We start from the raw sequence: 14,813 nt of genomic DNA, 5'->3' as shown, positions 1-14,813 counted from the left end.
GAATGGGCTGCATTTTGGTGTTCATAACATGTTCCCTTAAATTGAAAGGCAGAGGGACAAAAATGCAGTAAAATAGCTTAGCAATTAGCTTAGCTGTTGTTATATTCACATGGACAAACAGCTCTGCATGAAATGGACTGCAGGCCTGGATAACTCTTAGCCTTTTTTGTTCAGACTTTGTTCCCCTCTTCACCTTTTCTGTTTCAGTCTTTTTAAATTTTGTTTATTGCTCACTAAGCACAGCTTGTTTGAGCAAAGAGCTGTCTTGACTTGTTTCTGAGGTGCCTGGCACGTGAAATGATGCACAATTAAACTGACAGCTCAATGAGAAAAATCCTCCTGGCATAAATGGTGCAAATGTGAATAGCTCTTAATTCAAGAGCAACATTGTCTTAGACAGTAATAGGGAGTGCAACTTGTTTGGGATGATACCAGCAGGTTACTCAGACTTGGGAAGGATTCTAAAAGTGAGATGTAATAATTCAACTTAAAAGACTCAGTGCTATCCCTGGTGAAAAACTTGAGTACATGAAGGCTAAGAGTAGCACACTTGGCCCTTCAGGGTGGAAACCAGAATTGTCTTCTCAAAGGAGGCTTGTTTAGGGTTGGGAATCTGAGAACACCTCCAAAGGAGCCATCAGAGCCCTCCTTGGATGCCTTTTTTTTGTTGTTTCTGGCAAATGAGGCTTGGAGGATGTTCAGCTGCTGGAGATCCCAGGGTGGAAGGGGGAGCAACATTTTTGCAGTTAAGACAGTTCCATCTAACTATGCAAAGGAGGTTCAGAAATTACCAGCAAGTTCCACCTCGGGCCAGAGAGCCGTGAGCAAGGCGGGGATGTGGCCACAGGAACCTTGGCAGCAAACCTTGCCGCTCGGCCTGTCTGGCTGTGTCTGAGGTGAAGACCGTGTTGAGGGGATCCTGGGTGCCTGTCTGGCCACCTCCATGTGGATCCCTTGCCACACTGTGGGGAGCAGGGCCTCCCGGCTGCTGTTCCTGGCTGAGCTGGAGGGGACTGCTCAAATGTTGGTCTTGGAGTGAGCGTGGACTCCTGAGAGAACAACTGCTTTCTGTTTTGAACCTTGCAGCCAGGAATACTTACAGTCAGCAGAGGAGTGAATCAAGGTTCATGTATGTCCATGGCTACTAATTCCATATTGGACCGTGTGTTTCAGCATTTCCAGTCTCTGTGTTGCCTAACTTCTTCAGGGAACAAGATTTGGAAACTTTGAAGTCCATCRGTGAGAATACTGGGCCAGTGTGTAACTTATTTTACTTGGTTACAGAGAGTGTGGGCTTTCTTTAAATGTTGCTTTTGTTACTTTTTCTGTTCTTAGCRTGGGGAAAACTCCTCTGCTGATTTTTATGGAAGATAGTCCTGATAGTCATAAAAACACCTCTAGCAGCGGTATTCTTCTCTTCAGTGCCAGAGCTGCCCCTCTGAACCTTGAATCTGAGTTACTACATAGATGAGCACCTCTGTTTTTCTGGATGTGTAGGCAAGTGGGTGCCTAAAGAATGAAAATTCTGAGTGCTATAAATGAATTATTTTTCTTCCCTGAACTGCTAATGTGGCCATGTTGGTGTGGTGAAAGACTGATTTGTAAATCTCTTGGGGCAGAGGCTGTTTTTCCTGTGTATGAGGCTCACATGTTCCTCAAGGCTTCAAAGTACAGTAGCAATGCCTCCTRCAGCCTGATGTGCTACTGCTTTTCCTTGCAATACCACACATAGAATTAGGATTTGGAAGGAGAGGTAGGGAAAGGATTAATGGCTTGCTTTTGCATGGCACTGCACTTTGCTTGGCATGAGCTAGTTTAGCTACTGCTGATGATAAACAGGAAAAAAAATGCATGTGGAGATATTTCTCTCTAGTGTATAAATATATATATAATGCACTAGATATAGTTCTGTATGTGTATTTTAAAATTCTCTGCAATACTTTCCTCTGTGAGTGTAAAGGATTATACAAAGACAGAATTAATCCCTTGTTATGAAACACCCAGGTTCAGCATTTGCCAAGGCTTTGCTCTGAAGATGGGGTTCAGACATTGTGGTCTCTGTCAGACAGACCTGCCTGCCAGGACCTTCTTCCGCTTCTTTTTGTGAGTGAAAGAGTTAATAAATWGGCTGTGCATTATTGCTGGATTAGCAGTCACCCACTCAGATGCTAATATCCGTTCTCACTCTTTCTTCCTAAGATTACCCTTAAATCCTATCAAAGGACAGGAGGCCTTTTTGCCTTTCCTGGCATTAGCACCCTAGTGACCTGCCGCCAAAGCCAATAATCAGTAAATAAACTCTCTGGCTCGCTGAAAGAACGGTGTGCCTTAACCAGACCCGCGTTCTTGGGATGGTTCTCGTTTCTCCTGATAATGCCTCCACTTGCTTTCTTTTGTTTATGTGTGTTTTTTTCTTACCCTCCTCAGCTAGTTTTGCAGCATAAACTGAGGCTAAACAGAAGGAAATTAGCCACAATGAATCACTYGAGACTCTACTGCAGGGTCACACAGGCTGAGGGCGTCTTGTGGGACTGAACACCGTGCAGGAGCTGCAGCCCACGAGAATGAGAATAAGGAGGTAGGTCCTTAACAATTCTTTCTTATTAAAGAGGGCAGATGAAGTTACTTATCTCTTGTCTGCAGCTGTACGTGATCTGTATAACTGCCTATTCCCCTTGGTCAGAAAGGAGAGAAGCAGCATGGGAGACAGGTCATTAATTAGTGAGTGATTTTGCCCCCTGTGGGCTCTCCTTGTCTTCATTTGCAAAGGAGAGCTGCTTTAAGTGGAATGTTGGCTATATTAAAAATATTAAACTATTTCTATAAAAGTAATTTTATTTATATAGAAATARTTTATTTCTATAAATATTAATTTCTCAATTTTGCAGTTCTCACACAATTGATAGGGATATCTTAGCAAAGACTTAAATACTTTGTGTTTATCTTCATTGCATGTATTGGTTATCACTGGGATTCATTTGTAAAAAACATGAGTGTATGTGCAGAAAACAAAGTGTAGTATCACTCTTGCATAACCATGTGCTGTTGCTTTAAGGAGCAGATATCAAAATAGAAACCTACAAATAAAATACTTTGAAAAGTAAATTTTTTTATAATTTTACAATRTTTTGCTGCATGCAAGATTCACATTAATATATTTGTTAAACTTTTATAACGCAATGTTTTTCAAATTTATTGTTAGATTTATGGCAAGGTCCAGAGACTTTAAATCTTCTTAGTGCACAGACAAAGATAACAGGATGTAACCTAAAGGGTGTAAACAGCGTTTGAACTTAATCCTGAGCACACAAGCAGTGATGCATGAATGTGAAATTGCCTTTTTCAAATGATCCCCAGGAAATCTGAGCTCACTCTTGGGCCATGGAGAGGTACTTTCTGAGGAAAACAGTGGCTGTTTTCTGGGAATTTGGATCAATAAATTGATTATCATAAGTTTTCTGTGTCTAGAAGTAAGACTTTGTACTGTTTCATTCAAAGCTGCTAGCTCCTGGAATCATGGGGTGAAATCTTTAGCTGAATTTTAGTTTATAATGCTTTTTTTCCCTCTAAAGATATAAGTGGTGGTGGGGACTGCAGGTGGGACTGTGGTGAGATAACGAAGACCACTGGAGCGGGACAAAAGTTAAAGGTTTGGGGTGGATTTGAAAGGTAAGAGGAAAAAAATTGGAGGGTTGAATGCAGAAAGTACTTGCAGGGAGAGCATAATGTAAACCAGTCTGTGAGGGCCCTGAGCAAATGTTTGGGAAAGGTTTAGTGCCTCCTCCCCAAATGAGGACCTGAATGAGCTTTTAGTCATCCCAATTCCCCTAATCCCTGCTTCTCTTGGTTGGAGTCTCTGCTTGTTCCTTCCTAAATGCAAAGGGACAGATGCCTCTAAATTGTTTCGAAAGTTGGGCTGTGGCCTCATCATTAGCAGGGATGGATTTCAGTGGCTTTGGTCTTGCCTTTTGTAGCTTTCTGGGTGCTTGAAACTGTTTCTCAGTGCATTTCCTAGCAGACTTGCTGCCCAGCTCAGGCTGGTGGCCCCTGCTGCTGTTACGCCAAAAAAGAAACATGGTGAAGGAGGAGCCATAGGGTTTATGTGACATTTCTGTGGTGCTAATTTGCCTTCTTGCAGCCTCTGGTCACTATGTGACATTTCCTTACCTCCTTGGGCTCCAGCTTCTCTTGAAATGTGGTTAATAAAATTTTACCCACTTCATAAAGCACTTGAACAGTAATGCAAGTGCAGATATGATTGCATAGCAGCTACTTGAGAAATGATGGAATTATTTTAGAAGAAACACTATTAAGAAAATGGAAAGACCTTAAAACTTTCTTGGCTTGTTTTAAAACAGAAGAAAATTTGCTTTTTTTAGCAGAACACTGCCTTGCACTGGACTTGTCAAAGACTAGAAAATTAGACATGCTATGTGAATATTTGCATCCCAGCTTTGCATGTGGCATGCTAACCTAGTGTGATGTGAGGAAAAGTTATTTGGTGATCAGAAGCCACCTGGGAAACCTGAATTCAGTTCCTGTTTTTCCACAGGTTTCTTGTATCACCTGGGAAAGCTGCTTTGTCTGTCAGGTCTCTCAGGACCTGAGTCTTATGTGCTGTGAAGAGGTGTTGCAGTGATGAGTTATGAGTGAGGTGCTTCAGCATTTATCTGATGGGAACTAGGCGAGTACCTACAGTCAGCCCCCCCCCCCCCCCCGCAACGGGGGCTGCCCTAAGAAAGGTCCATACAGTCTGAGCAGTATTTCATCAGTGTGGGTCAAACCCAAGCAGGTTTGCAGCAGGCGGCAGGGAATCATGGCTTCACACAAGAGTAAAATGCTAGACCATATTGTCAGGCTTCAGAAAGATGCCGAGCTTCTTCCTTGTGATAGTGTGTGCTCTTGCCTCACTGTGTCCTCCTTGGCACAGCCTCAGGACACTGGGATCTTGGGCCACGACAAGGTTTGGAGGTGCCTCGGTCGCACCAACTTTATTCTGTTTTAATAGCAGTTGTCTCTGCAAAGCCACAAATCCAAGTTAATTACACAATAAGGGCAGGGCCATGTCTAATTGCTACAGTAATTAGAACAGGACAGCAGCTTCTGTCCAGAAAAACAGCTTGCAGCACAACTTTGCTGGAGAAAGCTCATGAGAACCAAATGTTAAGACTGCAACGGGCTCCTGAGGTATTTTCCTACAACTGCCTCCCCTAGTGGCAACTGCTCTGCAAAGAGCTGGRCTGCAGCTTGGTAGCATCTCCTCCTCCTTGTCTGCCCAGCCAAGCTGGGACTGGCAGCCTTCGCCTAACTCTGACTCTGCCTCCTCTTCCTGCTGTGGGAAGCCAGAGGCTGCTCCTGCCAGGGGCAGTGTGGGAATGCTCTGTCCAACACATGTGCTCGGGCATGGCTTTGTTGAGATAAACATAGGTAGAAGAAAACATCTGCATGCATATCAAAATACACATTACGTTTCGGTGTAGTTCCATTTTATTCATGGCACCTTCTAGTTCTGTGGCTAATGTGTGTTTTTATGTCCCAATAATGTAAGATGTATCTAAGGAAACTGATTTTCCTGTTTTCTTTCACATGTTACTGTGGTGTTATGAATAATTGCCTGGCAGGTCTGCTCTGCCAAGTGAATGACCTGCTGGATTTTACATTTGCTGCTGCCTCTTCTGATATGCACTGTCCCCTGGCTGCCTGAGAAATGAGTACTGCCCAGCCCACAGCCTGTGGACTCCACACTGGAGTTCTCTGCTTTTCTTTTTTGTTAGTATAGGAGCAGAGAAGGGGAAAAAAAGCTGAAGAAACAGATTAAAAGAGAAAGAGAATGACTGGGAAACTATATAGAGATGAAGAAGGTACTCTCGGGGAGAGAAGGAAGCAAAATGGGTATGTTTCTTCAGGGGGAGAGACAAAAAGACCTAAAGAAAAAGCTGCACTGGAAAAAATGTAAAACATGATTACATGTAGTAAATGTGTATATAGAAGAGGGGTTCTGAGATGGCTAAGAGCAAGCAAAAGCGAGAATATAAACATAGAAGATCTTACTGACCTGAGAAAAATGACCTTGGAGAACAAAAATGCAAAACTAGGAAGAACCAGACATTTTGGTAAGTCTGGTGCAAAGCACAAGCCCCGAGAAAAGGAGTTTTTTGGAAGAAAAAGTAGCATTTCAAATAGAATGCAAATTACATTTGCAGTTAATTTTAACTATTGTTTTATTAGAAGCCTGTTGAGCAAGTATTAGACAAAATATTTATTTTTCTCTTCCAGGCAGCAAAATCATTAAGAAGTTTCAAGTGGCATTTCAATAGCTGTTTCCATGTGTAGCTTTTGCACTGCTACCAGTGCTGTGCAGTGTTGTGGGTGGCCAGCAAGCCAAGGACTGACACCCAACTAACCCTGGCTGTTGCTCGCTCTCTGTGAGCGTGGTGGGATGCCCAGGTCCCCTAGGGAAGGCAGAAGGTGCCTGTGATCCTTGTGCCTGGAGCCCCACAAGGTTCAGTGTGTTCTCTGYGTCAGGGGAATGTTTGGTAGCTGGCACCCATGCACCCTGCTCTTTCATGTGGAGCTCAGTAGCAGTCAGATGTGGGACTGTAGTGCACGTGTGTTGGGGCTGAACTACATGCAAGCCTGGTATCCACTCTTGGCTTGGAGTATTTGTGCTCAGGTGCTGGTACCATCTTTTTTGGAAATGCTGAATGCCAGCTGTGCTGACAGGGCTGTTCAGGAGGGCTTTGGTGCTTCAAATACTCRATCCCTTCATTAGCTTAAAGCTGCAACAAAAGTATTATGCCACTTGAAGAACCCATTTCAACCTCAAGAGCCTTCTCTTATGTTTGAGTATCTTGAGAGTGAAGTGCTAATTCTTACTAGCCAGCCCTGTAAATTACATTAAAATGGGCTAAGGAAAGATTCTGAATAGATGCTTTTYCCCAAGGCTGATGGTAGCAAAGGGTCATGCAACCATTTAGGGGTAGGGTGGCCCCATCCTCCAAAGCTAACTGGAACCCCCTCTTTTGCTGCTGGGGTCTGGGATCTGTAACCTTACCTAAAGCTTTATGGTAGCTGTGGACTGTGCTGTGAATGACATTGGTAAGGAAGGAGCTACCCCAGGGCCTCTGGTTTGTATGTGTTACCTGGCTGAACCAGGAGCAGTTGCCWTTTTATGTTCTCATAAAACAGGACCTGTGTGTCTGACTGCTCTACTGTCAGTCTCTAGTCCTGATAAATGTGTTTGACCTCCAGTGTTCTGGAGTCTTGTGAGCACTTAGATTGGGCTAGTCATTTTTTCAGTTATATCAGATACCTGAAGTGCTCTGGATTCCCGTCCTGTTTGTGCCTCCCTTTTCTGAGCACACATTATTCACCACTGTTTACCTTGGGGTATTGCTAGTTTTCACCATCCTCCTATGAGGCTGTCTTTTCTGCACTCAGCATTATGGAAAAGCTTGCAATCTGAAGGAAGCAGTGTCATATGCCTCTTCCTGGATATATTTAATCTTAGGCCAATCTCCTGATATCATATTTCATAGCCAAGGTCTCTTAGCTGAAAATGCTCAGCCCTGAGCTCCTGATGGATTTTCCTGATAAGCTTGTGATAGTTTCAGTGTTCTCAAGGCTTGCTGTTATGGCAATGAAGTGCTACTAGAAAAAATGACTTTCATATAAGCAGGTAATTAAAGGTGCCTTTTAGGTGAGGAACAAGAGCTCAAGAGGCTTCTCATTTTCAATATATGGCAGGCAGCTGGAGCTCCGGAGTGCTATAGTTAATGTGCTCTTAAAATTGCTTCATGCTTGGAAAACAAGGAGTGAGAATTTGGTCATTTGCAGTAGGTGAGGCTGGAGGTACCTAAAGCTATAGATTATGATGCCCTCATTCAGCAGGAATGTGGGTACAGCCTCCTGAGTGCATGAAGSGGGAGGAAAAGCACAATATATTTCATTCTCAATTATTCTCCATGTATTTTCTGCTGGCCACTAGCTCTGAACCACTACTGTCTTTCTAGCCACTGTTACTATAAATTGGGAATAGTGGTTAGGGCTGGCAGCCTTGTGAAGAAGGGAGGTCTTGTAAATATAATAACAAATCATTTGAATTCAACAGCCTTCAAGGTTGTAGTGGCTTTGATTCTTGACAGTCTACTATAGTGGTGGAACAAGCATAAGAGCGTTTGCAAATCCCAAATATACGTCATGGAAATACATTCTCTTGTTTGCTGTTGATTAATTCCCCTGAAAGTTACAGCCACCCACTCGAAGCAATAAGGGCAGTGGATGAAAACCATTCCCATGCCAGCTATTGACTGAGTTATGTTCATGAACAATCAGTGTCTGCGAAACAGGCCACCAACTGGTTGGGGGAAGCTTAGAAACAGAACATGCTCTTGGACAGTGAGCAATACTTGTGAATGGATTGGAGGAGATCAAAATTAGTGTCAGCTTGCAAAGAGTATTCAGCCAASTCCAGCCCTGGCACTTAAAGTCTCAGAGGAGCTAAGTTCTCTGAAGTGGGGCGAATAGTCTGCTTCTGGGGGACATGTCTGTTGGGTCTATTCAGTTGACCTCCTGTAGACCTGCTGAGAAGGTGCAGTCAAAGCATTCAAAACATCCAAGGTTTAATTTTCCAGAAACGTGCCCAATAGTTTATATTTACACAGAGTGGAAACAAATTGCAAACCAAAGTGGTAGTTTTTGGCACATGTGAAGCTCAAGAAAACKGAGGGAAAAAATGCTTCACTTTGTAGTGTTTAAAAGTCTTTTGTCATCTGCATGAAAACAAAGTGCATGGCATACGAATGCCCATGATTTCAAAGACTGGAATGTCAAAAGTGAAGCGCATTATTATCTTAAAAAAAAAATATATCAGTATCTTTAAGGAAGGTGCTTTGTGTCAGTGTAATGTTGAATCAGTGAAACATGCTGTTGGAACCAAGGGATGTGACAGGCTGATAAAAGGGAGGCTGCTTGTCTAGCCAAGCAGCTGCTGACAAATCAAAGGCCAGGTGTCGGATTGGGAAGAGATGCTCTGATAGACCCCTCTGGAGCTTCTCGGAGAACTGAAATCTCAGCTCTAAGGTAAGGCTTGAGAGKTTACACAGACCCTCTGAAGCAAAATGACTCTCACCTGGTATTATAAAGACCAAGTCCCCAGGGATATGTAGGCATCCCTTGTGGATTGAAGCCTGCTTGCCTATACTGACCAAGTGGAAAACAGTTTCCTGTAATGTTACTGCTTTTGTAATTTCTTTGAGTGTTTTACAGACTGTTGAGGTAATATTAAAAAAAAAAAAAGCATGAAGTGAGATATGCAAATCTGCACATTACAGAAATGCCTGTTCTGTTTCTTTACTGAACGTTTCACTGCTTGGCTAAGTTAATTGTACACAAGCACAGCATGATGTTCCTTAGCTGCCTCCTTTCAAGCTGAGGAAAAACACTCAATAAAGGATGAAAAGAGYGATTCTTTTTTAAGCAGATCAGCCAAAGCCAATTCCTTTAGAACTGGAAAGAAAATGGAGTATTTTCTTATTTAGCCATTCTTCCTCTTCAGTTTGCTCCCCTAACCGTTTCAGCAAAGCATTATTTTTCCAGTTCTATGTATTTGTTTAAAAATTATAAACTTTGTTTCTTTCATACTGTAAAGTTAGTGAGCTCCTTCTTTTCATCTTTTTTTTTGCATTTATAAAGAGCCTCTGGAAATTTTCAGTTTAAAGGTTTGTTTTTCTCAAAGTGATGTTCGTAAGTGCATAGTGTGGCACTGAAAAGGAAAGATGTAAGGGGATTTAAATGTTCATTCCAACTACATTTTAATGAATGAAACTGACAACTAAGGCACAAAGATAGCAATAGGGAGGACTCTTTCCATAAGGAATCCCTGCAGACATTTGGGATGTCAGGGCTCTGGTCCCATGTTTGTGTTGTCAACAGCTGCTAGTGGCTCTTTTCTCTTCAGTCACCTCTCCCTCAGTTGTGCTGCTGTGATTGGATTCAAATTCAAGTCCAGCAAACAATCTGTTCAAAAAATAAACAAAATATGCTCATACGTAAGGAGGGCCAACTTTTTCCAGTTTCAGTTTTAATGATATTGGATCTCCCATTCAGGGATCAATGACAGAGAATCACACCTTGAGAATACAAATTCTTGTTGGGATTAAGGAGGCCCTGTCCTTGCTATTTGCACAGAATGCTCTGAGTATCTTCTGCTGTTACGAGGAATGAGCCAGGCCCATGTTCTGTGCTTCCAACTTCCATTTTTTTAACTAGTAGTGTTTTACATACCTGTATTTTCATGGTGCAGGTGTCTTTAGTTGAATAGATTATTTACAAACTTGAGATATTTTYGTGTGCTTTCCACTGTGATGGAAGAAATGTTAGGTAAGTAATTGGTGTTTATTCTTTTAGTGTCTGTCCTAATGCTACATTAAAGGTATCAGGAAGTCACCACTGACATCAATGCATGTTGAATCAAAGCCTAAACCAGTAATTGATGTTCAGTGCAACATTCCCTGAAAGGCTCTAATCAAGGGCATGGGGAAGCCTTGGCAAAGGATTCCAGTGATCCTATGGCTCAGCTGGGTTCCTTGTTCCAGGCCCTTGTGCAGCCTGATGGCTTTCATCTCCTTGCCTGGCTTGGCAGTTGCCCGAAGCATCGTAAAAGCCCAGGGCTCTTTGTTGTGTAGGAGCATATTCTGACAAACTGCAGCCAGCTTTGAAGCCTATCTGCATAGGAATGGTTTGTGGTTCCTTTTTTGCTCAAGCTCTTGTTTTGTGGGGGAGGATGATATGTTGTGTCGATTTAAGATTTTTTTTGCAATTTTGGAAACTTTTTAGTTGTGTGCTTTGTGTTTGAAAGCAGCTGGATTCTTTAATCTCTAAACTTGCCAAATGGGACTTATTCCACAATCTCTTCAGCGTTTTCCAGAACGTGCTGCCAACCCTTAGTTGTTGTTTGTCGTGTTTTTTAATAGTACTTCAGCTTTTTTCTTGTGCTGTCATCTTGTTTTCCAGGTACTTTTGTTCTAGAAAAGAAGTTCAAATGCATATGCATGAAGTGGGCAGTTTTATCCCATTTCAAAAAGAAACCTGAGTTTTTGAAGAAAAATGGTGAGAGAAACAAAGGCATATCAAAGCATGGGCCTACCAGGCATTTAGGATCAAATGCAGGTCATCAGTTTCAAACTGTAGCATGTGGAGAAATCTCACAATTCACTCGTAACCTCTTTGTTGAGCCCATGGAAAATGTTTTGGTGAAAATCATAAGATAGGGCATTGTCTATGCACTGAATGCTGCYATTTTATGGATTGTTTTCTCTGTGRAAGATGTTCTTATTTTGTCTTATTGGCCTTTTCATTAGAAGTCGAATTCATGTTTCCCAGGGAAATAAGAAGGAATCCACATTTTGAATGATTTTCACCACAGATATTTCTTTTGAGAACATTAAATGGAAAGTTTAGGGAAGAATTCTYTATTTGAACAAGATAGACAATACATACATAACTAAAGCTTAGGAACTCGGTAGCATATAACCTTTTAAACTTCTGTTTTTTTTCCAATTTGAGTCATATTGACAGTCTTAAACAGTGAAATGATGATGAAGCTAATAACCTTTTCTAAAGAGAGGGGGCATGGGAAGCTACTGCCCGTGTTGCCCCCTTGTCATACTGTGAGCTAGTGATCCCCAAAGGGAGAAGCATTTGTTATCAGAGCCTGACTGGTGGGCAAGGACAGCAGCATTCAACATCAGCGGATGTTCAAAATCCTTCTGGCAGGGTTTAGGAAATACATGTCTGGATCAGGCTCTCACCCAGTGCTGCCTGCCAAGATGGAATAGGAGGGTATGGATTGCTGAGGAACTCCAGGGGATGGGCAAGGTCCTAGCTTTCTCACCACAGTTGTCTTGTGCCAGGATAATATCGGCCCCATCTGATGTTAATCAATGGGGAGGACATTTCTTCCATGGTGATGCTACTGCCAGCTTCCCAGCAAGGCAGAAGAGGGTAGCGAAGAGATCTCTCTTGTTTTTCTGTGTAATTGTTATGGGGTTTTGGCTTCCCGAGAACAAGTCTGTTTTCAAGTGGAATGTTTTGTTTCTTGCCAGATAACCTGAAATTCCCCAAAAGATAAAAGTGAAAGGATATTTATTTGCATGATCTGAATACAGACAACAGGTTAGATGCAGAGGCAAGCCAGAGGTAGTAAAGGCAGGCACACTTCTATATCCACCTCCATGTATTCCAGCTCAGCCGCAGCTAATGAGCACCAGGGGCATTTGGTAGCTTCGTGATGGGGTTCTAGTCTCACACAACATGCTACCCTGGATTTAGCTGTTACTGGGAAAAAATGAAGGATACCTGTGTCTGAAAGCTGGCTAATCTATTCAGATGCAAGCASTACCTTTTAGTTTTTTTCGATTATCCTTCCCTGTAATTCCTCATTTATTCAGAGGATGTAATGAAAATGCAATGGGGCAGAATAAACAACCAAAAAAACCTACACCCTGTTTTAATTTTTTTAAAAAACTTTTTCTTTTGTACTTCTCCAAGCCATAGACCCAGTTCTTAAACATACTGTAGATGAAAGCCTGGCTCTACTGAGGCCTGTAGCAAATCTCCTATTGACTTCAGTGAAACCAGGATTTTGCCCTGAGTTTATGTAGCAGTAAAGCACTCCCTAACCACACATACCTTAATGCACACCCAAAATGCCAGTGGTTTCTTTTGGGGGATTGTCAGAAATGCTGCTGTAAGGTCATGGGGCAGTAAACCAGGGTTCCTCTTGCCAGGCATCCACTGGAGCCTTCACTGGTGTGCAGGGAAAAGTTATTAAACACCCCCAAAGTCATCCTTAATGTCAGATGGATGATGTGCATTTTTGTTGTCCTTGGGCTTAAAACTATTTGTCTACTTGCAATGGTTTGGAATTTGCTTGCTATGAATCTGAGTTTCATCTGCAGTTGCCTAAAAATGTCAGTACCTTGTTTTAGTATGGTTTCAAAATATGAAAATTGTGTGTGTGTTTTGTATTTGTGTGTATTGTATTTTTACAAAAAGTAGGTTAACCAGCCTCTGAGGATCTGTTCTGAGCTTCTCCAGGGTCCTTGGCTTGTTTCAGAAGGACTTTATCTAGGGATTAACAGCAGGGGTGACAGAGCCCTGGAACAGGCTGCCAAGAGAGGCTGTGGAGTCTCCTTCTCTGGAGAGCTTCCAAACCCGCTTGGATGCAGCCCTGTGCCCCGTGCTCTGGGTGACTCTGCATGTGCAGAGCGGTTGGACTATGTCATCTCCAAAGGTCCCTTCCAACATTGATGATTCTATGATAAAAGTGGAAGAATCCTTGATGTTAAGTGTTCCAGCAAGGACAGGAAACTCTGATTCTGTGTGACACCACCTCCCCCAAAACTGCAATGCTTTTTCGTAAATCACTCGGCGTTTCAGGAAATGGTAATGTCTGTCACTTCCTCATGGATGTGGATATAAACTAGAGGCTGAAAATGACCGTAGTCAATCACCAGCTCTGATCTGTACTGATCCACCTAAGAGCTGAGCGTCACTGCAGTCGAACTGGAATTGTTAAATTGCTAGGGGGAACACGGAGCTCTAACGGTGGAGCTGCATCTAGCCCAYTTGTTAAGGCACACGAAGGTGATGTAGATGTAGTGCAGCTGACATGTTTGAGGGGTGTTTTCATGCTTATACTGTGATTTTTTTTTTAAGAGGCTTTTTTTGAGTAGAGTRTGTTGAACAAAACAAAGAACAACAAAACTTCTCTCTAAGCGCACTGGTCATCCTGTCCATATTTAAATGTGTTTTGTTGCAGTCACTGAACTAAARGTTGCTTACTGTGGTAATTTCTCTCAGAAGGGAGACACTCTAAAGCTGTAGTTCTCCTTACAGTCAAAAGATGGTAGTACAATTTCTGTTCCGAGCAGCACAGAGCAATTGCTATGTGCCCATTGTTTGCCTTTATAGGAAGGGATGAAGTGGAGAAAGAAGGTTTATAGCAATAAGTTTATATGGAAAACAATAATAGACTTTCCTTATTTTAAGAAGGTGTGAAGCCACCATGTACTAACTGCTCAAACCTGGATGCAAGACAAGCTTATACTTGAGAAATGCAGGCYCTACTCATCCCATTGTGTGTTGCAGCATTGCAAACAAAATAACATGCTGATGCTAAGGAAATGATGCTGCAAGTGCATCAACAGTGAGACTTCAATTCTACTTTGTCTATAACGGGGCCTCTTATAAYATTTGCCTATTTTTAGGATTTTTTTCATTGGACATATTAATATTAGTAGAATTTGGAGGACCAATTTACAGAAGGTATAATATTCTTCAGCAAAGCAGCTTGTTATTCCTAGCACAGAAATGCTTAGATGCTTATGATATTGTCCTTGAACTTGAAAGTGGGAACACAGCTCATGTGCACAAGGATTATGGTGGAACACTTTTATCCTTAATTAATGTGGAGGATACCTCTGTACACCCTGAGATGCTACTGGGAATCTGGGTAGAAATGAGGATAAGAACATGAAATCCTTTAATACAAGTGCTGTGCTTCTAGATGCAAACTGTCTGCTTAAAGAATATCAGTTGGACACGGCAATGCCTATAGGGATTGTGTTCAGCCCCCACAAGTTAAGCCTGSGCACAAGAACTAGGCACCCTATGGAGTCAATGAGGAGCATTCAGGCTCAGCCTGGAAATAGCCAATAGAAAATACTGATCATAAAGTTTTGTCCAGATCTTTTTGTCTTTGGAAACTTAGATTCTTAGTTGGAAGCTGTACATTAACACATTCTCCCCCC

At 42.3% G+C, this 14,813-nt stretch overlaps 1 protein-coding gene across 1 annotated transcript in view; it reads left to right on the top strand.

Moving 5' to 3' along the window:
• The first annotated feature begins 2,560 nt into the window (after positions 1 to 2,560).
• Positions 2,561 to 14,813, top strand: part of TRIM2 (tripartite motif containing 2) — a 97,610-nt gene continuing 85,357 nt past the window's right edge. Inside the window, exon 1 of the mRNA XM_026041680.1 lies at positions 2,561 to 2,578. The gene's annotated coding sequence lies outside the window, so the exon portion shown is untranslated. The remainder of the gene's footprint in view (positions 2,579 to 14,813) is intronic.

The sequence above is a fragment of the Nothoprocta perdicaria genome, unplaced genomic scaffold (genome assembly GCF_003342845.1).
Source record: "Nothoprocta perdicaria isolate Ctin4 unplaced genomic scaffold, notPer1 scaffold_29, whole genome shotgun sequence".
Lineage (NCBI taxonomy): Eukaryota > Metazoa > Chordata > Aves > Tinamiformes > Tinamidae > Nothoprocta > Nothoprocta perdicaria.
This window is presented reverse-complemented; position numbering and strand designations above follow the sequence as displayed.